Source organism: Eubalaena glacialis, chromosome 5, assembly GCF_028564815.1.
Source record: "Eubalaena glacialis isolate mEubGla1 chromosome 5, mEubGla1.1.hap2.+ XY, whole genome shotgun sequence".
NCBI lineage: Eukaryota > Metazoa > Chordata > Mammalia > Artiodactyla > Balaenidae > Eubalaena > Eubalaena glacialis.
This window is the reverse complement of record NC_083720.1, coordinates 66,151,934-66,178,144: the sequence shown is the minus strand read 5'-3', so window position 1 is coordinate 66,178,144 and position 26,211 is coordinate 66,151,934. Positions and strand designations below refer to the sequence as shown.

Below are 26,211 nucleotides of genomic sequence, written 5' to 3'. Positions count from 1 at the left end.
AGACAGCGTTGAAAAAGAAAATTATGGAAGACTTGTATTTAAATTCCTGCATCATTCCTCATTCTCTTTTCCTTACTTCCATTGTAAAAGCATAACAATTTATCTAATGGAGACATGACGTTAGTCAACTTCGTGTTAAGTTGCAAAATACAAACTATAGGTTTGTAGACCAATCCTTCAATCCATCATCACCCCTACATCTTTTTAAGCAGTTGTGTTTAGTTCAATTGTCTATTAATCTACCACTTTGAGGGTGATAAAGAATATGATAAGTCCAGTCCATTGAACGTGATGTTTCTTTGCCCATTTTAGTACTATGTGGGCAGAGAAGTGAGTGTCTTGATATGAGGAAATGTGACTAGGAGGGCCAAACTGGTACAATATTTTTGTTCTCACATTTTTTTTTTTTGGCTGCACCACGTGGCATGTGGAACTTCTCTGACCAGAGGTTGAACCCATGCCGCCTGCAGTAGAAGTGCAGAGTCTTAACCACTGGACCACCAGGGAAGCCCTATTCTAACTTTATGATAGTATTAAAAACATTGGCTTCAGTCACTGGGTATGCAAAGCCAAACCCAGAATATGAATCAAGTTCTGTCAATATCCATCTAAGTTCCCCTAGGGCAATAGATAAAGGGTCAGTATTACTTACTTGCCAGCTAAGAACTGGACATTCTCCCTTGGGAATACTTCCCAGGGCTAATTGCAAACACTGCTTTTCTGATGGCAAACAGAATAATTATTATTAATGGTTTAAGCTTCAGTAAGGGCCACTGGTATATTTGTCATTTGGTCCATTGATGCGTGGTTTGAATTCCCCCATGTCAACTCATTTCATGGACCCAGGTTGCCACTTCAAGTGGTCAAGCTAAGTCATCAACTTGTTGATTCCTTGCATAAGGCTTCTTTGCTGAGCATTCACATGTCCCACTTTGGTTTGCTCTTAGAATTTACATAAAGATTTCCAAAGAGCAGTACCCCTTTTATCATCCAGTTATCTATGGCCCACTTGCCAGACCAAATTGCATATCCATTGGTCAAGAGTCAGTATACACTCAAAAAGTAGGACATTTACTTGTATCTAATTCTTCTATCACTGCCAGGAATACATCCTATAATTTAGCTCCCTGGACCAAGTTGTTCTTATCTTCCCTCATGAGAATTTTACTATCTGCTGGACACCAAACCACAGCTTTCCTTACTGAGCCATGACCTTCAATTCTGGAACATCTATCTGCGAACCAGGCAAATTGCCTAATATCCTTGAAAAATTGGTTGAAGTGAGGGGTCCAATTCCACAACAGCAGCAGGCAAAGCCAGGCTTAGTTTACTCTAAAGGCTCCCATTTTGCATCTTCAACTAGTGTTGGCCAAAAGGTCGATGAATGTATCATTCCTTTTTAAATTTTACCTAATAGAGGAGAAATTTCCATTCAAACATACCTATACCAATTATACATTCAGGTAGAGGCGATACTTTCACATAAATTAAAAAAATCATACATTCTAAATTTCTTTTTTTTTTTTTTTTGACCACCACACCGCACGGCATGCGGGATCTTAGTTCCCTAACCAGAGCTCGAACCCGTGCCCCCTGCATTGGGAGCACAGAGTCTTAACCACTGGACCACCAGGGAAGTCCCATACATTCTAAATTTTAACCATATTTTAATTTTCATTCCTTTTACAGTAGCATGCCATATCCCTTAAATTAATTCCATTACCCTAAGGGGTTGATTAGCAAGCCTAACCAGTATTGTACATTGTGCACATATATTCAATGGATCTAAAAGTTTATTCTTTACTCCCAAGCCATTTTATATAATCTTGGTGTTCAACTGATATACCAGATTATCATCTTGAGCTGAATACTGTAAGAAACAAGAGCTCATAAATCAGTGGCTGGATAAAATACCCTATAGACAAACATTTTTAAATTAGGGGTGGAGGTTGCATAGGCCACTTGACTCCATTAATTATACCTTTGGATTTCTTATTGATAGGAAGGATTCTCAAAGATTGCGAGTATGTAAAGCTATAGTAGGATTTGATCAGAGAAGTAGTACCACTGGGAATAATATAGTATTTTTTATAGAGATTTGACCTTACACAATTGTGGAAACTGGTTAGACAGTTTATGTATGGCTTTTGCTTCTATGTCTGGTGCCCGACCTGATGCTAGCATGGCAGGAAGTCAAGAAGGAAAGATGGACATGAAGTGGGGAAGAACAAAGACAAGCTGGAACCTGCCTTGGTCCCTTACCACCTCTAAGCCTCTAACCTTAGTGATTCAGATGACCTGCAATAGAAGCCAGTATCCTTCATTAAGAAGCTAAATGTACAGTTGACCCAGGAGTAGAGTTGGAGAAACTGAAGAAGGAGATCCAGCAGGAGATGGATTGCTGTGGACCCAGCTGCTGCCTCACATCTCCAAAGTGAGTCAAAAAATCAGTGACAACCTGTGTGAGCTACAACAGTACCTGATCCTCTGCACTGACCCTCTGAGTGTAAAAAGATGACGACAATGGTGAGTTGTATGGTATGAGAATTATGTCTCAAAAAAGCTGTTTTTGTTTTTTTTTTTGTAAATAGCTGCTGTTTTACTGCTGCCTTCTTAAATCTCGCACAAAACGTCTTTTATTGTCCAGGCTAACCTGTAAGTATGTAGGGGAGGGAATTTCGGGGAATCACAGCTCCGCTTGAATAAGTTACCACTGTATAAACCTGCCGCAAATGTTTTCTGTTCGGTTATATAAATTTTTTAATTTAATTAATTAATTAATTTATTTTGCTGCGTTGGGTCTTCGTTGCTGCACGCGGGCTTTCTCTATTTGCAGCGAGTGGGGGCTACTCTTCCTTGCGGTGCGCGGGCTTCTCATTGCGGTGGTTTCTCTTGTTGCAGAGCACCGGCTCTAGGCGCGCAGGCTTCAGTAGTTGCGGCTCGCGGGCTCAGTAGTTATGGCTCACAGGCTCTAGAGGGCAGGCTCAGTAGTTGTGGCGCACGGGCTTAGTTGGTCCGTGGCATGTAGGATCTTCCCGGACCAGGGTTCGAACCTGTGTCCCCTGCATTGGCAGATGGATTCTTAACCACTGTGCCAAAGTCCCAGATTATATAAACTGTGTTTAAAAATGTAAACTTTGAAGCTAGTTGGAGAATCCATGCTCTAATTCTAATAAAGTCATTATTGGATATCAGTAAAAGGTTCTCTATCAATATCTTTGCACTTTAAAAAACGGTGTGTTTATAAAGGTAATTATAGGACTAAATAACATGGGAAAGCATTAACTAGTACTAAAAGTTATATTTGTAAATAGTTACACTTTTTTTTTGTCCCTAAGAATAATACAAGCTATCTATTATTGTACCAGGAATCATTATTTTTCAAAAAGCAAATATAGTTTACATCTTGGAGATCTTTCAGAAGTCAAAGCAAACTAAAACTATTAAAATTATTAAAAAGATGGGGAGAAATAGTCTTTTCAACAAATGGTACTAGGACAGCTGGGTCTCCACATGCAAAAGAATTAACTAGGATCCCTAACTCATACCATATAAAAATTAATTCAAATGGATCATAAACCTAAGTATAAGAGCTAAAGCTATAAAACTCATAGAAAAAATATAGGGGCAGGGACTTCCCTGGTGGTGCAGTGGTTAAGACTCTGCACTTCCAATGCAGGGGGCGCAGGTTCGATCCCTGGTCAGGGAACTAGATCCCACATGCATGCCACAACTAAGAGTTTGCATGCCACAACTAAGGAGCCCATCTGCCGCCACTAAGGAGCCCACCCGTCGCAACTAAGACCCAGGGCAACCAAATAAATAAAATAAATATTAAAAAAAAATATAGTGGCAAATCATCATGACCTCAGATTAGGCAATAGTTTATTAGATATGACACCAAAAGCAAAAAAAAAAAAAAAAAAAAAAAAAAAAACCAAAAGGATAAACTGGATTTCATCAAAATTAAAAACCTTTGTGCTCCAAAGGGCACTATCAAGAAAGTAAAAACACAACCCCACTGAAGAGAAAATATTTGCAAATCATATACCTGATAAGGGATATTTTATCCAGAATATATAAAGAACTCTTACAACTCAACAATAAAAAGACAATTTGATTAAGAAGTGGGTGAAAGATATGAATATTTCTCCAAAGAAGATATACAAATGGCCACTAAGCACATGCAAAGATGTCCCACATAATTAGTCATTAGGGAAATGCGAATCAAAACCACATTGAGATACCTCTTCATATGCAATAAGGGGGTTAAAATTAAAAAAAAAAAAAAGACAGTAACAAGTGTCAGTGAGAATGCAGAGAAATTGGAACTCTCATACATTGCCGGTGGGATGTGAAATGGTATAGCCACTTTGGAAAACAGTTTGATTGCTACTTAGAATGTTGAATTTACAGTTACCATATGCCCCAGCAATTCTCCTGCTACGTCAGAATAGGCAAATCCACAGAAATAGAAAGCATATTAGTGGTTGCCAGGGGATGGAAGGAGGAGGTAAATGGGAAGTGATTCTTAATGATTATGGCGGTTCTTTTTGGAGTTATGAAAATGTTTTGAACGTAGATAGTTGCACAAATCTATGAATATACTAAAAACAACTAAATTGTACACTTTAAAAGGGTGAATTTTATGGTGTGTGAATTATATCTCAATAAAGCTATTAAACTATTAAAAAGGAGCTCTTAGAGGAAATAGTAAACACTTGAAAGTTTCAACTTCATGTTTGTATCTCCTGAAAGCTGCTTCATTAACATATTTAGACTTACTTTACCAAAGAGGATATATAGATGGGAAATGAGCCCATGAAAAGGTGCTCAACATCATTAGCTATTAGGGAAGTGCAAGTTAATACCACAATGAGATAACACTCCACACCTATTAGAATGCCTAAAACTAAAAAGACTGACCATGACAATTATTGGTAAGGATATGGAGGAATTAACCCTTACACATTGCTGTAGGAATGTAAAATGATACTTTGGAAGTCCGGCAGTTTCTTAAAAGTTAAATATACACCTTCCATATGACCCAACCATTCCAATTCTAGGTGTTTACTCAAGAAACATGAAAGTATATATTCATACAAGGGCTTATACACAAATGTTCCTAGTATAATAGCCAAAACTGGAAACCCAAAGGTGCATGGATAAGAAAATCCTGGTATATCCATACAACGGAATGCTACACAGCAATAAAAAGGAATGAACTATTGATACATGAAACAACAGAGATAAGTATGCTGGGTGAAAGAAGCCAGACAAAAAAAGGAGTACATATTGTATGAATCCATTTATAATATATAAAAGTCTAGAAAATGCAAAATAATCTGTAGTTACAGAAACTAAGATCAGTGATTGCCTGGGGGGGAGAGACTCCGATGAAGAGGAAGGAGGGATTACAAAATCAACACTTGGGTGTTCTACATAAATTAGTTTCTTTGGCTGTGGCGATAGTTTGATGGATGTATACATATGTTAATTCTCATCAAATTGTACTCTTTAAACATGTGCAGTTTCTTATACGTTAATTTTATCTCACTAAGATTGTAAAAAAAAAAAAAAGAAATCCTTGATCTTTTGCACAGAGATAAAAACTTCTTGGTGAAAATTGGTATAGTTTTAGTGAACCTCACTTCATACAGCAGACTTATTTATGAAAACTTGCAGTAAGCTAAACATGGATAAACAAAGTAACATTTTTAAGCATCAAGGAAGTTCTTTATGCAGAGAATTCTTTTTTTTTCTTTTGAATTAAAAAATTTACATACAAAATCATGTGTATGTGTGAGTGTGTGGGTACATTTCTAGGAGATTTTATACACTCATAAGTTCTTGTAACTACCACCACAGACAGTCTAGAAAACCGTTGAGCACCTGGATGAATTCCCTCTCACTGCCCCTTTGTATTTACATCATTTTCCACACCTAGTCTTGCCTACCACTGACCTGTGTGCATTATATCTGTTCCTATATTTTAGCTTTTTTCAGAATGTCATATAAAATGGAAACATACAGCATGTAATCTTTTGATATTGGGTTCTTCCACTTAGCATAATGCATTTGACATTCATCCATGTTGTTGTATGTATCAGTAATCCATTCCTGTTTATTGTTGAGTAGTATTCCATTGTGTGGATGAACTACAGTTTATTTATCCATTTATCTATTGAAGAACAAGTGGATAGTTTCCAGTTTGGGACACTTATGTATAATAATGCTTATACAGAGAATTATTTGACAAATTAAAAACTCTTTGCAGTGTAAATAATCATTATTTCATTTAATACTTTTGTAAAATTTAGCCTTTAGTGTATCAAACTTCCTTCAAGAGGGGCACCTTTTTTTTTTTTTTTTTTTTCTTTTGTCTGCATTGGGTCTTTGTTGCTGCACACGGGCTTTCTCTATTACAGCGAGCGGGGGCTACTCTCGTTGTGGTGCGCGGGCTCTAGGCGCGCGGGCTTCAGTAGTTGAGGTGCACGGGCTCAGTAGTTGTGGTGCACCAGCTTAGTAGCTCCGCGGCATGTGGGATCTTCCCGAACCCGTGTCCCCTGCATTGGCAGGCGGATTCTTAACCATTGCGCCACCAGGGAAGCCCTGGAATCTTTATATCTTGACCTGGGTGGCGGTTACATGGGTATTTACATATGTAAAAATTCAAGTTGTATACTTAAGATTTTTAACGTGGATTCCCAGTTGTCCCAGCACCAGCACAGAACTCCACACAATGATTTGCTCATAGAAGGCGCTCAATTTAATTGAACTGAACCAAGACTGCAACAGCAAGACCTGTCCTTCTATAAGCACTCAATAGGTGTTTGTTATCATTGCTGACTGTGATGACTATTTGTGGACTGTGAACCTGCTTCCTGGTCCAAGAAACATTTGCCTGGAAGTCAGTTACATAATGATTAACTAAAGCTACAGTTATTCCAAGTTAGTACTTTCTCTTTTTCTCCTTGAGATTTTTAACTCAAAATGAAAGATTTGGGCAGGAAATGGAACATGTTTTCTTTTTACAATGGGTCATGTTCATGATTTCGGTTTTATCAAAATATTGGTTGTAGATAACTGTGCTATGATGTCTCTCATTTCCTTTCCACCCTTTCTCTGCTTTAAATTAGCTTGTCTGTGCCTCTTCCTCAAAGAGTTTGCTCACATGTGATATTCCCTTTTCAGCCCCCAGCCCCCAGGAGTAAACTAAGCTAGGCCAATTGGCTTTTCTCTCCCCAGAATTTGGAATTGGGATTTAGAAACCCCAGAAGTCTCTTTGGCTGCTTGAACTGGGTAATATAAGGCTGGTATGGGTATGCATTGCATATGCATTTGTGCATATATGTGGTAATGGGCCATTGTCTGGGACCATGCTATACCATGCAGTACCACTTGACTCTTGGGAATCTTTTTACCATTCCAAACAGTAGAAACAAAGAATGCCCCACCATTCTGACACCTTCCTCTCTCAGCTTTCCCTACTCTCTCATGTCTCTTTTTCTATTCCCTAGCAGCACCAGGACAATGGTTTGGCAATTTTTAGTCCAGAGGCTATCACCAATCTCCACTCATTGAAGCTGATAATGGTTCAGAGGGTTCAAGCACCCCTACTTTATTAGTGATTCTTTTGGTGACTCCCTCCCCAGTCTTAGAGAAGGGGAAAAATCTCTACCCTCTTTCACCATGTAAGGAGAGAGAATAACCTCTCTTTAGAACACTGCATTCCCCCCCAAAAGGCAACCTTCACTTGTTCTGCCTTCCCCTTATATGAGGGAGGGGATAGTGGTGCGGGTAGTGATGATTTTCTTAACTGGTACCTCTCACTGGGCCCAGTGGGGAAGGGATAGACTCCAAAAGCTGATGGTTCTTCAAACATAGAATAGGTAGCATTGTGTATTCTTAGCTTTGGGCTCAAAAACAGGATCTAATTTCACTTAAAATGAAAAAAATCCCTGACATAGACAATGGTATGAGTTGGACTCCTTTCCAATGCTGTTTCATATAATTAGCAGCATAAGTGAATCATTTCTGGTAGTGACTTGCAAATATGTGCATAAGACAAATTTTACAAGTTCCAGTACTGGTTGGTTTTTTAATAGTCTAGTTCATTACTGTTTACAAAGCATTTTCACATATATTGTGCCATTTAATTAAGTGTCTGGGCTGTCACTGATCCACAACCCTATCCAGAGATTACATTGGAACCTTCCAGAGCACCCCTGATATCCTAGTTTACTTTCCAATTACCTTTCCTCCTCAAGGTGCATAGCCTCCTTTCCAGATCCAAAAGAATTCTAGTCAGAGCTGATCATAGATTAAAGCCTGTCTCAGGAAAGAACATCTTTTCATCAATTTTATTCTCCCATTAATTTGGCATTTAGATTATTTTTGACAATTGCATTTGGAATCCATTTCAGGATTTTTGTACTGTCTGCATATCTACCTTTATTTATCTTTGTTACAGTATAAGAAAAAGCACAAGGCCCTGTGGAATTCCTGGACTTCTTGACCCCTCCATGATTCTATTTCCTCTTTTTTTTTTTTAATGTTTATTTATTTATTTGGCTGCACTGGGTCTTAGTTGCGGCATGCAGGATCTTCCGTTGCGGCATGTGGGATCTAGTCCCCTGATCAGGGATTGAACCTGGGCCCCCTGCATTGGGAGCGTGGAGCCTTAGCCACTAGACCACCAGGAAAGTCCTATTTCCTCCTCTTTTTAACTCTTACAACCTTTGCTAGTATGCCATTTGGATTGTGGCTGAAGCTAAAAGTCTGTGGATTTAATCACATAAAGAGATAATATAATGGTTAGGAAGAGGCATTTAAAATCCTCCTGTAATACTTGGGGGTCCTTCAAGATTTACAATCCTAAATATCACATTAGAAGAAAAAATATCCTGATAGCAGAAGGTGATATCCTTTTAAACTTTAGAGAAAAAGACTGAAATACCTTTGTGATGGATTAGATGGAGATTGGGGAATAAAAATAGACATAGCTTAATGAATTCCAGAACTCAATTATCTGTTTGTGTGTGGGGGGGGGTGGGTGGGTGTGTGTTTAACATGCTCCAGAGGATGAAATAAGTAATATTTCTAAAAAGAAGAAATGTTGAAGCGCAGTTGGCAACAATACTGAAGCTATCACATCTGCTTCTCCACACTTATTATTAAACATTATCCCCAAGGTCAGAGCACAAATAGTTTGCCTTTTATTTATTTCATCCTAAATGTCTTTCTTTCTTCCCATAACATTTCTGAAGTCTTCCTTATTTTCCTTCAGTAGGCCTCCTTCTTCAATTTTTTATTACACAAAATCTTGAAAAATCATTCTATTACTTTCTTAAAAATTGGTACATAGGATATTGTCAATATATCAATTACTATATAGCAAAAAATGAATATATAAAATCTTGTTTGCCTTTGAAGTTTTAAATTATGAAAATACAACTCATGTTCTCTATCTTCAGGAAATAGTAAGATAGCAATGAAATGTCAAACTTTTCAAAATATAGGAGTAATTTGATTTATTCCTATGACTATAAAAGTGAACATACTTTCTCAAGATCTATTTCTACTGAATTTAAGTTGTATAACTACCTTCAACAGTGAAGGTTTTATACCGAATAATAAAACAGCTCTACTGTGAATTTGAACTGCCTCACTAACTTTACTGGAGTGGCATTTTTAACCAAAATTAATTCCAAATAAATTGAGTTTAAGTATAATAAATAATTGAGAAGTTAGAAGACATTTGAACTAAATATTTATTAAATGTTTGGATCTGAATGTTCTTTGTAGGCCTCAGGATTTTCATATTCATAAATGTGCCCCTAGTGCCCAACACACAGTAGGTATTCAACAAATACCTACTGAAATGAAGATAACCTTCGAGCTCAGAAGTAAAAAACAAACAAACAAACAAGAATCTCAAAGGAAAATAGGAAACAATTGACTAAATTTTTAAAATTTAATCTTAGTACATTAAAATTATAATGAATAAAATGAAAAAGAAGATAGTGAACTGTAAGAGTATTTGAAGCAAATTTGAGAGATGAAAAGTAGAAATCTTTATTTTAAAAATTCCATTTATAATAGCATCAAAAAGAATAAAATATTTAGGAATAAACTTAACCAAGGAGGTGAAAAACTAATACACTGAAAACTAGAAAACATTGCTGAAAGAAATTAAATATACAAATAAATGGAAAGACATTCTGTGTTCACAGATTGGAAGATTTTATATTACTAAGATATTGATACTACCCAATGATACTATAGATCAATGCAATTCCTATCAAAATCCCAATGACATTTTTTTTGCAGAAATAGAAAAATTTATCCTAAAATTCAGATGGAATCACAAGAGACCCTGAATAGCCAAACCAATCTTAAAAATAAAAAGAACAAAGTTGAAAATCTCACATTTCCTGATTTCAAAACTTACTATAGAGCCATGGTAATCAAAATAATGTGGTACTGGCATAAAGATGGATATATATAAACACAAATGTAATAGATAAGAGAACTTAGGAAAAAAACACTCACATATATAATAAAATGATTTTTGACAAGGGTACCAAGATCACTCAATGGGGAAAGAATAGTCTTTTTTAACAAATGCTGGGAAAAATGAATATCCAAATGCAAAAGAATGAGGTTGGACCCTTACCTTACACCATATATAAAAATTAGCTGAAAATTGATTAAAGACCTAACGTAATAGCTAAAACTATAAAAATCTTAGAAGAAAACAGGGGAAAAGCTTCATGGCTTTGGATTTGGCAATAATTTCTTGGAGATGATACCAAAAACACAGGCAACAAAAGAAAAAATAAATTAAATTGGACTTCATCAAAATAAAAGATAAATTGAACTTCATTGAAATTAAAAACTTTTGTGGACATTATCAACAGAGTGAAAAGGCAGCTCACGGAATGAGAGAAAATATTTGCAAATCATGTATCTGATAAGGGATTAATATCCAGAATACATAAAGAACTCGTACAACTTAACAACAACAAAAAAACCCAACCAATTAAAAAATGGGCAAAAGGGACTTCCCTGGTGGCACAGTGGTTAAGAATCCTCCTGCCAATGCAAGAGACATGGGTTCAATCCCTGGTCCAGGAAGATGTCACATGCTGTGGAACAACTAAGCCCGTGTGCCACAACTACTGAGCCTGTGCTCTAGAGCCCGCGAGCCACAACTACTGAGCCCACGCACCACAACTACTGAGCCTGCGTGCTGCAACTACTGAGCCCGCGTGCCTAGAGACCGTGCTCCGCAACAAGAGAAGCCACTGCAACGAGAAGCCGGCGCACCACAACGAAGAGTAGACCCTGCTTGCCACAACTAGAGAAAGCCCGCGCACAGCAGCAAAGACCCAGTGCAGCCAAAAAAAAAAAAAAAGAAAGAAAAAATGGGCAAAGGACTTGAATAGATCGTTCTCTGAAGAAGGTATACAAATTGACAATTAGCACATGAAAACATACTAATTATCAGGAAATACAAATCAAAACCACAATGAAAAACCAACTCACACACACACATCCCATTAGGATGGCTAATATTAAAAAACAAAAACAGAAAGTAACAAGTGTTGGTGAGGATGTGGAGAAATTGGAACCCTCATGCACTGCTGGTGGAAATGTAAAATGGTGCAGCCACTGTGAAACAGTATGATTATTCCTCAAAAAATTAAATACAGAATAACCATATGATCCAATAATTTCCCTTCTGGTTATACACCCAAAAGAATTGAAACCAGGGGCTTGAACAGATATTTGTACAGCCATGTTCATAATAGTGTTATACACAGTAGCCAAAAGGTGGAAGCAAGCCAAGTTTTAATCAACGGATGAATGAATAAACAAAATATGGTGTGTGCGTGTGTGTATACATATATGTAACATGGATGACCTTAAATTATGCTAAGTGAAATAAGTCAGTCATAAAAGGATAAATATTGTACAAGTCCCCTTATATGAAGTACCAAAAGTAGTCAAATTTACAGAGACAGTAAGTAGAATGGTGGTTTCCAGGGACTAGGAGGAAGGGAGACTAGGGAGTTACAGTATAATAGGCACAGAGTTTTAATTGGTAAAGATGAAAATGTTCTGGAGATAGATGTTGGTGATAGTTGCACAACAAGATGAATGTATTTAAAGCCACAGAACTGTACACTTAAAAATGGTTAAGATGGTAAATTTTATGTTATATATATTTAACCAGTTAATGGACTGACTTGTGTCCACCCAAGTTCATATGTTGAAGCCCTAACCCCCATTGTGACTACTTGGAGATAGGGACTTTAAGGGCGTAAGTAAGATTAAATGAGGTCATAAGGGTAAGCCCTAATCCAGTAGGAATAGTGTCCTTATAAGAGAAAGAGAAACCAGGAGTGCCTTTGCACGGAGGAAAGGCCATGTGAGGACAAAGTGAGATGGTGGTCATCTGCAAGCCAGGAAGAGAGGTCTCACCAAAAATCAACCCTGCCGGCACCTTGATCTTGGGGATCTCCTGCCTCCAGAACTTCAAGAAAATAAATATGTTTTTTTTTTTAAATAAATTTACTTATTTTTTTATTTTTGGCTGTGTTGGGTCTTTGTTGCTGTGTGCAGGCTTTCTCTAGTTGCGGCAAGCGGGGGCTACTCTTCGTTGCAGTGCGCGGGCTTCTCATTGCGGTGGCTTCTCTTGTTGCGGAGCACGGGTTCTAGGCGCACGTACTTCAGTAGTTCTGGCACGTGGGCTCAGTAGTTATGGCTCGTGGGCTCTAGAGCTCAGGCTCAGTAGCTGTGGCGCACGGGCTTAGTTGCTCCGCAGCAGGTGGGATCTTCCCAGATCAGGGCTTGAACCTGTGTCCCCTGCATTGGCAGGCAGATTCTTAACCGCTGCACCACCAGGGAAGCCCCTAAATATCTGTTGTTTAAGACATCCAGTCTGTGCTATTCTGTTACAGCAGCCTGAGCAGACTAATACAACCACAATTTTTTTAAGTTAAAAAAATTATTAATGATATTTTGAATTGTAAAAATAATGTACTGATATGAAAAAATTCAAATCATACAAAGGGTAAACAATCATAAGGAAGCCTCCCACCCCATCCCCAGAGTAACCAATGCCAATAGTTATAAGAATATCTTCCAGAATGCTTTTATGAATATATAAAACATATATATTTATATTATAAACACTTTCTTCTAAAGCAAGAATCAAAGTAGGGTCTGGTTCAGAAAGGGAAGATACCTTCAAGTTTGTTAATGCCTAAAACATAGTTTAACATATTCATCCATTCCATCCATTGTATATTTAGATTATTTCTAGATTTTTTTCCTCCGTCATAAAATGTGATTAACTTCCTTATAGTCACTTAAAATTATTTCTATTCTCGAGTTTTTTAGATCCTAACATACAATGCAACATTTAGCCTTTCTATTACCATTGTTTACGTAGGTTATTTCCCTATTTTTCTCCCATCATATAAATGCAATTCATATCTCTACAATGTTACTCTTTTAAATTATTTCATTAAGTTCCTAGTAATGAAAATCGGTCAACAGATGTGATATTTTTATGGAACTTGGTATATATTGCCAAATTGATTACCTGCCAACTTACATTTCTACAGCAGTGCTAACAGTACCAATATTAGATACTCCTCTTTAAAAATATCTCCCTCTCTGCTAAAAAAAAAAAAAACTCCCTAAAGTAGTAGTTAAAAAAGGAAATCTTCATTTGCATTTTTGATTACTACTGAGATTGAAGATTTTCAAATATCTATTAGTCATTAGTATCTCCTTTTCCTGTGTAAACCATCAACCCATACTCTTTACTCATACATGTATTAGAGGCATTAATATCTTTCTTATTGATTTGTATGAGTCCTTCATACATTATATTACTCCTTTATCTATCAATATTTATTCCAAATATTTCCCAGTTGGTTTCTGTCTTTTTTTTGTTTTAATGGCTGTGTTGGGTCTTCGTTTCTGTGCGAGGGCTTTCTCTAGTTGCCGCGGCAAGTGGGGGCCACTCTTCATCACGGTGCGTGGGCCTCTCACTATCGCGGCCTCTCTTGCTGCGGAGCACAGGCTCCAGATGCACAGGCTCAGTAATTGTGGCTCACGGGCCTAGTGGCTCCGCGGCATGTGGGATCTTCCCAGACCAGGGATCGAACCCGTGTCCCCTGCATTGGCAGGCAGATTCTCAACCACTGCGCCACCAGGGAAGCCCGGTTTCTGTCTTTTAATTTTATGTGTCCATTCAACAAATATTCACTATCTACTATGTTCCAGGTACTATGGTGGGAATTCTACGTTATTTTCTAAATTACTTTATATAGAGAATTACACACATACTTTTTCATTCTTCCATTGTTTAAAGTTTTGAAAGGTTGAACTTAGATCAGGGCAAAAACCCACATATGATCCTGTATCACTGTCTGCGTGTCAGAGCTGGGCCTTTCTATCTCTCATGAGATTGCAAGCAGATGTTGGGCAAGGAGTCATTGAATGCTTGATTGGGGTTGCAGGATGAGCCCAATCAAGGTAGTTCACTCACATGGGGATAAAGTGGTGAAGCTGTTGGTGGAGGCTTTTGTTCCTCTCCACATGGGCCTCTTCATACACAGGTCTGCTTGAGTGGAGTTTCGTGGAGCCTAGCTTCCTCCAGAGCAAGCAATCCAAGAGAATGAGGTGGAAAGCTACAATCAGTGCCTTTATGACCTAGCCTCAGAAGTCACACACCTTCAGCTGTATTCTACAGGTCAGAGTAGCCTTCATTCAAAGGGCTGGAGGAGTATATATTTCCAGAGTGGAGACTCATTGGGGGTTATCTTGGAAGCTAGCTACCAAAGATCCTAACATCTTGATTTTCCTGTAATTTACTTCATAATGCAAATACTGATAATTTTCCAATATTGTGTACCAGTCCAATTTTGCAGCATACTGTTCTTTTATACACAGCTGTGTTTTCAAACACATATGTGCGCATGGGTGCACCCAAGTATTTGAGACTTTCTGTTCCACAATTAAGGTTCCACAGATTAAAGACCCTCTGTTACAAGGCCAGCCTATGAATTTCATTAGGGCACTAGATTCCACTTCAAACTCTGAATTTGAGTAAACAGAGTTCAAGAGCGCAGAGTAACAGCCAAGTAGCTGGACTTCTATCTACTTGTAATCTGTTAATTAACTAGGAAACACTTTGAGTCTTACCAGAAATTTTCATTTTCTAGAAAATTTTACCTGCTTTAATTAAAAAGCTCTTCTCTTTGTTTACCTACCTTTATCTAGAACAGGATTTTCTAAGTCCATGTGGCATTTTATGAATATTTTATTTTAAAGGCACAGCAATTATTCCCACGTAGGATATTCTAAAAGAACTCAGGGCACAAGGAGACTTGGCAAAATAAGCAGCCAGGCATCCCCAAAAGGTTGTCCTCGGGTCTTGTCTCCAGCTTAGTCCCAGGTCCCCTCCTGGATGCCTGTTAGCTCATATGCTCTAGAGCTGTTTTGTCTCATATGGTGGCCACTAGCCACACCCAGCACTTGCAATATTGAAAGTCTGAATTGAGCCTTGCCCTAAGTGTAAAATACACACCCAATTTTGAAGATTTAGTATGAGGTAAACATTAGTATCTCATTAATAATTTTTATATTGATTATATGTTGAAACTAATATTTTGGATAATTAGCTTAAATAAAGTGTACTATTAAAATTTAAAAAAAAAAAGCTCTTGCAGATGATACTAATTTGCTGAAGGTGATTCAGCTAGTTGAGGTGATTAACCAAATACTGAGGTAGAATTCCAGGTTAGGTGAAAAGGTCAACTCAGAGTAAGGAAGACAGTTTCTTACAGCTAACCTTCACCTCTCCTGCAGGATAGGCAAATAGGCACCTTCGTGAAATCTTTGTTTGGAACTCACACTTCCATTTTACCACTAGCCCCTCTTTAAAGTCTGTCAATTCATGGACGCAAGAAAACAACAGAGTAGCCCTAAGTTTTCCCAAATTGGGAAATCTCTTGGGTCCCAGTTGTTTAGCTGGGAAACTAAGAAGGTTAGAATGGGAGAGTAGAAAGCACCAACTTAGTTTACAAAGAAATGAGGCTCTTACACCACAAGTATCATCCTTATTTCAATCCCTAAGGTCAAAGCAACAAAGGTTTGAGCTGACTGCCTCCCAGTTCCCCACTATCTCTGGATCAGCCTTTAATACTCCTCTTGAACTGATTTTTAGTCAGCTTTCTGGATGCACTGTTAGGGAGGGTACAGGGGAATAACTGCCACGTCTGACGTACTGTTGTACATATAAGACTAAATGCCGATCCCCAATTTTCACCTGGGCCTGAGTGATCAAAAACAATCTCTACGTGTCTCAAAAGACATCAACTTGCGCCCACGTCTACCGCTACCCCTGCTATTCTAAAGACTCCGGCCGAGGAAAGCCATCAGCTTAGGCAAAGGGAGACACACTGCAGAGGACGTTGTCCACGACAGACGACACAGAGGACACACTGGCCACTTCAACAGACGCGTGGCCTTCCCTCTCCACAGCTGAGCGCTCGGCTCCACCCCTCCCACCCGGAACTACAACCCCCGCGCTCCACGCCCGCACGAACCGCATGACGCTCGCGCCCGCCCCGCCTACCCGGACCTACTGGGCAGGCGCAGGGCGCGCGCATGCTCGGCCGGCCGGCTGCTGGGGGTCTCGGGCTGCTGCAATCTGTTGCGCCGCCGCCCGCGGAAGCCGGCAGATCCTGGTCTTGTGGCTAAGAGTGACGTGGTCAGTCGAATCAAAACAGAGGAGGGTAGGAAGCAGCGGGCAAGAGCGGCGGCGGCAGCGACGACCGGAGCAGCTGCAGCGTTCCGGAAGCTTCAGGCGGTCTTTCTGCCGGGTCTTGGTCACGGCCCCCATCTTCCCCGCCCTATCGGTTGTTGTCTGGGCGGGTGAGTGTCTGCCCCTTCTCCCACCGCCGTTTGCCGGCCCACCTTCCCCTCACCCCAGTTTTTCCTGGTGGCTTCTCAGGCTCTGGCGGACTGCGGCGGCTGTGGCAGAGCGGGGCTTCTCGGGCTCGGTGAGTCCCCGGCCGGGCTGGCGACTCTGCACCTGGAGAAGCCCGCTGCTGCCGAGCCCGCGTCCCCCGGCGAAGAGCGAGGCGGAGAGCCTGAAATTTGGCTTTCTCTGCAGGAAACCAGAGTCGGGACTTGGCAGGGAAGTGGACGGTAGCAACGGATGGTTTTATTTTTCGGGCAAGCGGTAAACTCGGGTGGAGGCATATAATGGAGTAAAAAGAAGAGAGTCGTAGCTGCAAGGAAAACCCCACAAACCTTGAAATTCACACTATATCATTTATCTCTGTTCCTCAGCTTTTGCCGGGTTTGATGAAGTCACTAGGATACGTCCTTTGTTGTGATTAATGAGACTAGAAAGCTGCCGTCCAGAAAGCGGGAGCTTTTAGCCCTTACTGTGTTGTGAATTTGAAGGATTCCATTTTTCTGTTCAGTAAGTGGAACCAGAGCCGACAGTAAAGAGGTAACACCCTTTATTGGAACAGATAAAGTGCGATAAACTGGTTACCAGAGTACCTGAAGTCTCATGTTGCCATTTAAAGCCAGTTTTCCAAAGTGGCTGTTTCTGTGTGTTTTTTAGCCAAGATGATGTTTGTTAGCCGTAGAGAATCAGTAGGATGTTTTCAGTTGTCCTAGTTTGCAAAATCGAAGATGTGGCCTTAAGAGAATGTCTTGGCTTTGCATAAAGTCGGATGAGCTTCCTGCACGTAATACCTGTGTTTAAAGAGATCTTCCAGTTTTTGTGTTATTGTCAGAAACCATTGGCAGCTGTACGTAGAATAACTTGGATGGCGTAAGACCTTTCAGACGTAGTCTCGAGACCCTTAGGAGGCGTTCTCGCTGCCCCGTCTGTGGAGCTTGCAGAAGGCTTGTGTTCCCTTCCACTTTAGATGACCGGCCACGCAGATTCATCTAGTGTAGCCTGCTTGGAGCCCTGCCGCTCTCCGCACTTTTCCACCGCACGAACGAGACCGGAAGACCAAACCTCCCTTTTGTCCTAACTTAGTTTTAAAAAAGAATTTTTTTCCGCAGAGAACTCATTAATTGAGGTGTTTCTTTAGCAAACGGCAGGAAAGAAAAACAGCTATGTGCTAAATTGATTGTCACTTATCAAATCCAGGTCTTAGGAATTTAGACTACTCCCTTGAAGGGTATGTCCTTGTGTGGCATAACATGGACCTCTTCCTAACAAATTTCTTCCTTCCGTGTGTGGAACCGGGATCTTTTTTTCTTAACACCACAGTTGGAATCCTGCTGATTTACACACAAACGAAATTATGTTTTCTTGAAGTTCTTTTTTTTTTTTTTTTTTACCTTTTATGCTAACCTATAACTGAATATTTTTGTTTATATGAAATAATTTGTGATAATTGGAGAGAATGTTGATTAAAGCAGATAAGCAAAAAAAAGAAGAAAATAAGTCATCAATATTCTTGCTATCCAGAGATCACCAGAATGTCAGCAGTGGTTTTATATCCTTCCAGACTTTTTTGCATTTACGTATTTTATACAAAAATGGTATCATACTGCATATGCTTTTCTGTAACCTGCTTTTCCACATAGTAGTACTTCATTTTTGAGTAACAAAGTTTAAATTTTTGCAGATAGGGACTTGTAGACCTTAACTTTCAGGGAATATTCACTGTATGTTTGCCACACCATAGTGATTAAAATCGTGGTTCTAAAAGATTTCCTTTCAAATCTCTTATGATGATATTGTAAGATTTATGAAATTAATATGCACTGTGTGACAAGGCTTTGCTTGTTTAACTCTTGAGAGAGCAGGCACAGAATAGCCTGAGATGACAATATGGAAGTTTAAAAAGTTGTTGTTCATTTAGTGATCTGATTCAGGTAAAGGTTTAGTTCTATTCCATAGCTGCTATATACTCCAAATACTGACCTGCTGTCCAGGCTTCTGGGAGTAAGATCCTATAAGATTTTACTTTACTTTACACACTTAATGTTCTTCATTAACATTGAGTCTTGGATGTGTGCCCATTAGTCCAGTGCTTTATCGGTGGTGCCAAAAGAGAAGAAAGTTTCTCCTTCACCTCAACTTCAAAGGATAAGTACATACTACAGAGTATCCTAAACATGCTAATAACGTATTGGGGTCTGTTAGTCATAAACTTAGCTAAATTTGCCTTAAATTATAGTGTTCAATATATATTCTAGATTTGTCCACTTCTTCCCATCCCTACTGCTACCACCTTTGCCAGCTAACCATCTCTCACCTGGCCTACTGCAGCAACCTCCTGGTCTCCCTGCTTCCACTTTTGCTTTCCCCTTACCACAGCCTAAGGGATCCTTTAAAATGTAAATCAGATTGTGTCACGCCTTTGTTGAAAAGCCTCTCATCATGTTCGGAATGAAATCCAAACTCTTTACCAAGGTTTGCCAGGCAGTACATGTTTTGGCACTGCCTTCCTCTCTTATCTTGTATCCGAATGCCTAGATTAGTACCCAGGAGCCTGGTCACGTCAGTTTCTTCCTGCGTTCCAGCGGCACTAGCATTGTCCCAGGAACTTGCCAGGCTTGTTCTTGCCTCAGGGCATTTGCACTTGCTGTACCCTGTGGCTTCGATCTTTCCCCAGATCTTCCCATGGCTGATTCCATCGTGTCATTCAGGTCTCAGTTCAGCTGTTGTCCCTTCACGGAGATTGCCCCCACAATTATCTCACCGTTCTCTCTTATTTTCTTTATTCCATCACTGTCTGGAATTTCCTTATTTTTTGTATTCTGTCTCCTATACTAGAAGTTAAACTCTGGGAAGATGGGGACCTTGTCTGTCCTTTTCACTGCAAAGTAGGTGCTCAACGCATGTTGGTTGAATGAATAAACCTGAACACATCTGCATCACTCTTGAACGTACTGTCTATTTTAAACCAGTTCTTTCTATGGAAAAACCCTAATTTTCAGCTTCTTTTTGTAGGGCTGTACCTTGATTCTCCAGCTTCAATAGTTCTTGATGTTTGGGCCAGAGAACAATCACATTCTACTTTAGACCTATAGAATTAATCCCTGTGAGGAATTGGTCCCAGGTATCTGAATTTTCAACAAGCCCTTTAGGTGATTTGAATGCTTGTCAAAGTTTGAGAATGTGTTAATATTTTAATGGCTTTTCTCTGGGAGATTTCTTCTTGCTTTATAGTAGTAATGATAGCTGTCATTTTGGGGAACACTCTGTGTCAGGTACTATGCTAAAAACTCTTAGCGTGTTTTTCATTTAACTGTAGAGCAATTCAGATGTAGGCATTCCAGCTCCCACTTTACAAATGAAAGAACTGAGACATAGTAAGTAGCAGAAAGTTGGATTTGATCCCACGTCTGTTTTCTTAATCGCTGTACGCTACTGCCTCTGAACTACAGTGTTTAGAACTGTACACAGTACTTTGGTTTTGATAGGCCATGTTTTTGTTAAGGCCAAAGTAATGTTTTCTGTCCCGTTTCCAGTCGTGTCCTTAATGAAGTCCATTGTTCTGTTGGTCTTTTTGCCTGAGGTTGCATAGCTGGTAGATGACCTCAAGAAACATTCGGCAAAGGTCTTCTTGCTTTGTTGTATTGAATTTTCAGAGCCTACCAGGTTTAAAGTAAATTTGGAGTATTTTCTCCTTCCTATGCATTACCTTGCATTCCACACACCAGAAATCCATCTATCACTTTTTACCTGCTGGTATAGTCATTTGAATTCTTCCTACATTTTTTAAATTGATTTGGGTGTTTTAATATTTGGACAGCCATTGGATCATCATAAACTGAGTAGATTTCTCACTGCAAGACCTCTTTCCAAATGAGTAAAAAAAAAAAAAAAAATTGAATTGATTGATGTATTAATTTGGGGCAGTTAATCCAGAGAAATACCAGTTGTCTTTACTCTCTTCCTAGTCTTGAAGCCTGACTAACTATGTTTATCTGTCGAAGCTCAGGTCATACATGACCTTTAGCAGAGCTCTATCCTAATCCACCTCAGGATTCTGTAAAGAGCCCTTTGTGGCTCCCATCACTTCACCTTCCATATTATCAGTAAATTGTCTGTGGCTCTCTGGCCTATTCGATTGGGAGGCCCATGAGGTCAGGGAGAACCAATTAAGCAATCAGTAGGCTTGCTGATGGAATAAATAAATGAAGAAAAATCGCAACTTTACCTGTATCTGTAAAAAGCAGTACAATGCTAAAAGGAAGTACAGTATTTGTAATAATCTTTTCCCATATAATGTAATAAGACTTAGAACAAAAACTTCAATAAAAGACACTAAATTGTCTAAATTGATAATTAATAGTGATATATTAGTATACGAGTTGTAAAGACTTTGAAGAAAATTAAAGATTCCCGACTGTTACATTGTGGCTTATATTAGGATTTTTTTAAGATTGTAAAACTTCTTAGACAAATACTACTACAGGTTTGTGAGTAAAGGTATTCTTTTGGTGTGTGTTTATGTGCATATTCATATTTTGGCCCATACAAAAAGTGCTAATCATCTGAAATGGTTGGGCATATGTCAGTAGATCCTAACGTAGGTGAAGAAAAGCTTGTGCACTTCAAAGGCATTTTAAAAGAGGGCTGAAAATTATTTGAGTCTGAAATTTAAAAAAAGTTGCCTGTCTGAATATCAATAACAATGGCATTTACTATTCATGGAGTATATATGCCAGCCTCTACTTTCTTTACATACTTTATGTTTAGCTTACACATCGGCCTTCCAAGTCAGATATTGTTACCCCTAATTTACACTGGAGGAAACAGGCTCTGGTTAGGTAAATTGCCCAAGGAAAAGCCACTGGAAGTGTTGGGATTCAAACCCAATTTTCTTTGACCCAAAATTCATATACTTTATATTACAACAGTGTTGACCAGTCTTTTTGTCTTGCAGAATCATGGAAGTTATAACAAGTAAACCTACTTGTTCTGGCTGTCAGAATATGCTAATAGAACTGCGATCATGAATTGTTTTGTTCTATTTAAACCTAAATTGGATATGCATTTCTAGTAGTCCCTCTTTTTTTTTTTTTTAAACACAAGACATGCTTGTTACTGAAAAGCTGCAAAGGATAGTAATATATAAAGCCAACAACAAAAGCTATAATCCTGTCATTCAGAAGTCATCTCTGTACATGTATTTCCTTCCAGTCTTTTTAAATTCATCTTGGTACAAATGAGATGTAATACTCACATAAGCTTGTATTCTTTTTCGGGGGTCGTGGAGGGGGTTAACATAGTGAGCTCTTTACTGTGACCTTAGAAAATTTCTAAACTTGATTTTAACTGGCTGCATTTTATAAGATATTTTGAATAAACTGGTTTACTCGAAGTTTTCATTTTATGTTGGACATGAATGTAGTTTCCAGTTTTCACCATTATAAATAATGTGGTAGTGAGCCATGGCTTTAAATAGTCAACCAACCAGTCTAATTATTTAAAAAGTCATAATTATGATATTTAAATGATTTAAAATGTGATTCAATCATAGTTCAGCAAGTATATATAGCATACATATACTTGCAGTCCGAGAAAATTTACATGAGAGTTTTTAATAGAGGTTGCCTCTGAGGAGAAGAGAGTACCTTTTACTTTTGCTTTTTTTTTTTTTAACTTTCTGTATTTGAATTTTAAAATTAAATGTGATTGCTTTCAAAATTAAAAAAAAAAAGTTTAACTCCTTGGAAAAGTGTATATTTTTCTATACTAAAACCAATTTTTAGGTGTGTAGTAGGGCTTATATTTTGTTTATAACATTTTAAACTTCATTGCTTTTGTTTTGAAGAAAGTTACCTTGTTGCTTATTTTCATATTGACTTTTCATTTCCTTTTTTAAATTTAGGTTAAAGAACAGATGTGAGTCTCAGTTTTGTAAACTTACAGAATAAAGCTGGGTTTTGCTCGACTGCACTCATTGACAAGTATTACAGGTGCAGCACTTTCAAATTTTAACAGCTAATAAAGATGCTTCAAATCAAGTTAGGGCTATAGTAAGCATCTTCTTCGTAAACGAAGACTTGGAGGACAGTGTTCTGGTTGCTATCTTGTTTTAGCTTATACTTTTAAAACAGACTAATTTTTTCATATACTATGTATTTCGTTGCTTTGTACTCTGGGCAAAGGTAATGTAGAAGAAACTGACTTGCTTGAAATTTAGAAGACTTTTTTTTCTGTGGTGCTTACTCAAGTTTCATTTTTTTAAATAACATTGCTTTCTTTATCACAGAGGTTCTAAGCGTTTTTCCTGTCATCATGAATGGCATTGACGTGCATCTACGTGCAGATATGTCATCTAGGCTATAGCATGGGTGAGAGAAGCTGTGAGTTACCTGAGTTGGGAGAGCAGTAGCCATAACTCCTTTCTGCTTCCAAAAATCATATAGGCAAGGAAGTGAATGGGAGTGATAGAAAAAGTCTTGATTCTGCTCTAGCTTATTTGAATGGTGTAAATCATTCACAGATTTGTAACATCACTTGTGATATACCTCAGAATTTCAGAGCATACTAGTATTTTGTAATACAGCTATTGAAAGCTGGTTTTTTAACATTTGTAAGTAATTTATATCCACTATGACTTGGGGTCACAGAATATGGAATTTTTATATCATCTGTTGAATTTTTCTGTTTCTAACTTATGAAACACAGCCTTTTTTCCTGAGTTTAAAATTTTTTATTCAGAATATGACTAAGTAGTACTCAAGTAGAAATTTCAGAAAAACTTTTAGAATATGAAACTTTGGGTTAAGATATTGAATATAAACAAAAATGATTCAGTTGGAAAGTTTTCCTTTGTTTGACAATTTATAATAAATTTCACCCCTGGATCTTGAGAGAATCTATGAGATTGTTTAAGAGCAAAGAACAGCTAGGGAAGGACAGGAAATTTGTAGGTGAGGGACAAATGTTCAGAACAGAAGACTTCTTTCTTCCCTTTCGCTTTTATGCAGAAGAGTGATAGCTGAGCCCCAGGAGAGTACAAACACCCCAAAGCAGTATACAGAGAACTTGGGCTGAAGGTTGAAGATACATTTCAAATCTAAGGGCTTAAGAGTTATTGGCTCAGAGCATTTTACAGTTTATAAAGCACTCTTACAAATTCTCACTTGATGAACAACCCTTTAAAATGAATAATTTCAATTATCACTCTTGTTTTATAGATAATCTGAAGTCACAGAAAGGCTAATTTATCCATTTCTCAGTAGTGCCGTAACTTAAGTCATTTATCTGAGATATGTTCTTTCTGCTATCCCATGCTGTTTTTAACAAGTGTTGCCTAAGGTGATTCCTAGAATACAATCAAATACAGGTAAGGGAAAAAAGGATCGCAGAGGAAAGTAAAGGTAATGTCTAAGATGTAGGAAAATAGGGTCACATTAATGGGGAATTTCCAGAAAAGTGGTGGCAGCCCTGGGGTGGACCTTTAACAGAGTCCTGTTCTGCAGAGACATCAAGGAATTAAGGAGGTAAGGAAATTCTAAATAATCTTGAAGAGTTCAGCTTTTAATAAAAATGGGATAGAAGGTAAGTTAGTTAAGTAGTTCTCCTTTTGATCTTTCTCCAGAGAGATTATCACAGAAGTCATTTGTCTGTGACGTTTATTTTGGCCATTAATTATGTACTGGTATTTGATTATATTATTATATGAATGAATTATAACTAATAATTAACTTGATTGCAAGCTCTTGGAGGTGGGGCATGCCTTTTATTTCTTCTGTATCCTCCTCTGAACTCTTCTGCTAGTTACCTAGTCCCCTGGGGACTTGTTAGATATATCCTTTTCAGGAAAGGAGAAATGAGAGAAGACATGGGTTTGAAGCCCACCTCTACTGCGTGACTTTGGGTGAGTCACTGACACTCTCTGGGCCTCAGTTCTTTCCTTTTTAAATGAGTGGATGAGAACTGGTGCATCCCCAGAGTTTTAAGAGTAACACTTGTAAAGTTTTGGTTTGTTGAATATAAATAAAGACTTAGCATCCTCTAATCTGTACCTTATCTATACAGTGATGTCTTACACAGGCCTCCTGGTCATACTGACCTTGTTTCTTCTATACATTCCCATTCCATTCTATGAAAAATGAACATTTTGTTGTCATTCTTTCTAGCCTGCTCTAGTCTCTTCCTTTGGAATAGTATGCCCCCTGAAAGAGTATCTTTAAGCTTTTTGTTATCCTGTAAAAATGTTTTATGGTAAGATTTTCAGAGGTGGTTTTTATTGTAGTTTTCTCTTGTAAATAGCTAATTCTAGATGGGCCTGTTGACTTGAAAAAAATGTACAACGTAAGAGCTGTGAGTTGAGTTTATTCAGTGTCTTACTGAGGACTATAGCATGGGAGACAGCCTCTCAGGTAGCTCTGAGGAGCCGTTCCAACGAGTTAAGGGAGGAGCTGGTGTGTGTGTGTGTGTTTATATATATATATATATGCAGTCAAGTGAAAGGTTACTGCTAGTCGCAAGGATCAGATATCTCAATTTTAGTGCTTTTCTGTGCATGGGAAGATGCAAGAATCTGGGGTCATTGGAATTCTTCCTTAGATATGCATTTTTGACTATCTAGGGGCCCATAAATCCAAAACACAGAATGCTTCATCCTAAATTCTTTCAGTGTGTACTTACAGGTCAGCAATGGTTGTGGCTAATGATTTGATCCTTATAGAACTGGAATGGTAGGCAACATTCTTTGTTTACAAACAATAAAGGGTCACCCTATTGGATCAGTTTGGAAGTATTATAAGGAATTTGTAACTGTAATTGCTTGGCTATTAATGTGAATTTTAAAAATTTGTCATGATAGGGACTTCCCTGGTGGCGCAGTGGTTAAGAATCCGCCTGCCAATGCAGGGGACACGGGTTTGAGCCCTGGTCCAGGAAGATCCCACATGCCACGGAGCAACTAAGCCCGTGCGCCACAACTACTGAGCCTGCGCTCTAGAGCCCACGGGCCACAACTACTGAGCCCACGCGCCGCAACTACTGAAGCCCGCGTGCCTAGAGCCTGTGCTCCACAGCAAGAGAAGCCACCGCAGTGAGAAGCCCGCGCACTGCAACGGAGAGTAGCCCCTGTTTGCTGCAGCTAGAGAAAGCCTGCGTGCAGCAACAAAGACCCAAAGCAGCTAAAAAAATAAATAAATAAAAATTAAAAAAATAAA

The 26,211-nt window shown here is 38.6% G+C and overlaps 1 protein-coding gene across 1 annotated transcript in view; it reads left to right on the top strand.

Annotated features, from left to right (window-relative positions):
- Positions 1-16,690: 16,690 nt before the first annotated feature.
- Positions 16,691-26,211, top strand: part of SMIM14 (small integral membrane protein 14) — a 62,297-nt gene continuing 52,776 nt past the window's right edge. The window contains exon 1 of the mRNA XM_061191331.1: positions 16,691-16,959. The gene's annotated coding sequence lies outside the window, so the exon portion shown is untranslated. The remainder of the gene's footprint in view (positions 16,960-26,211) is intronic.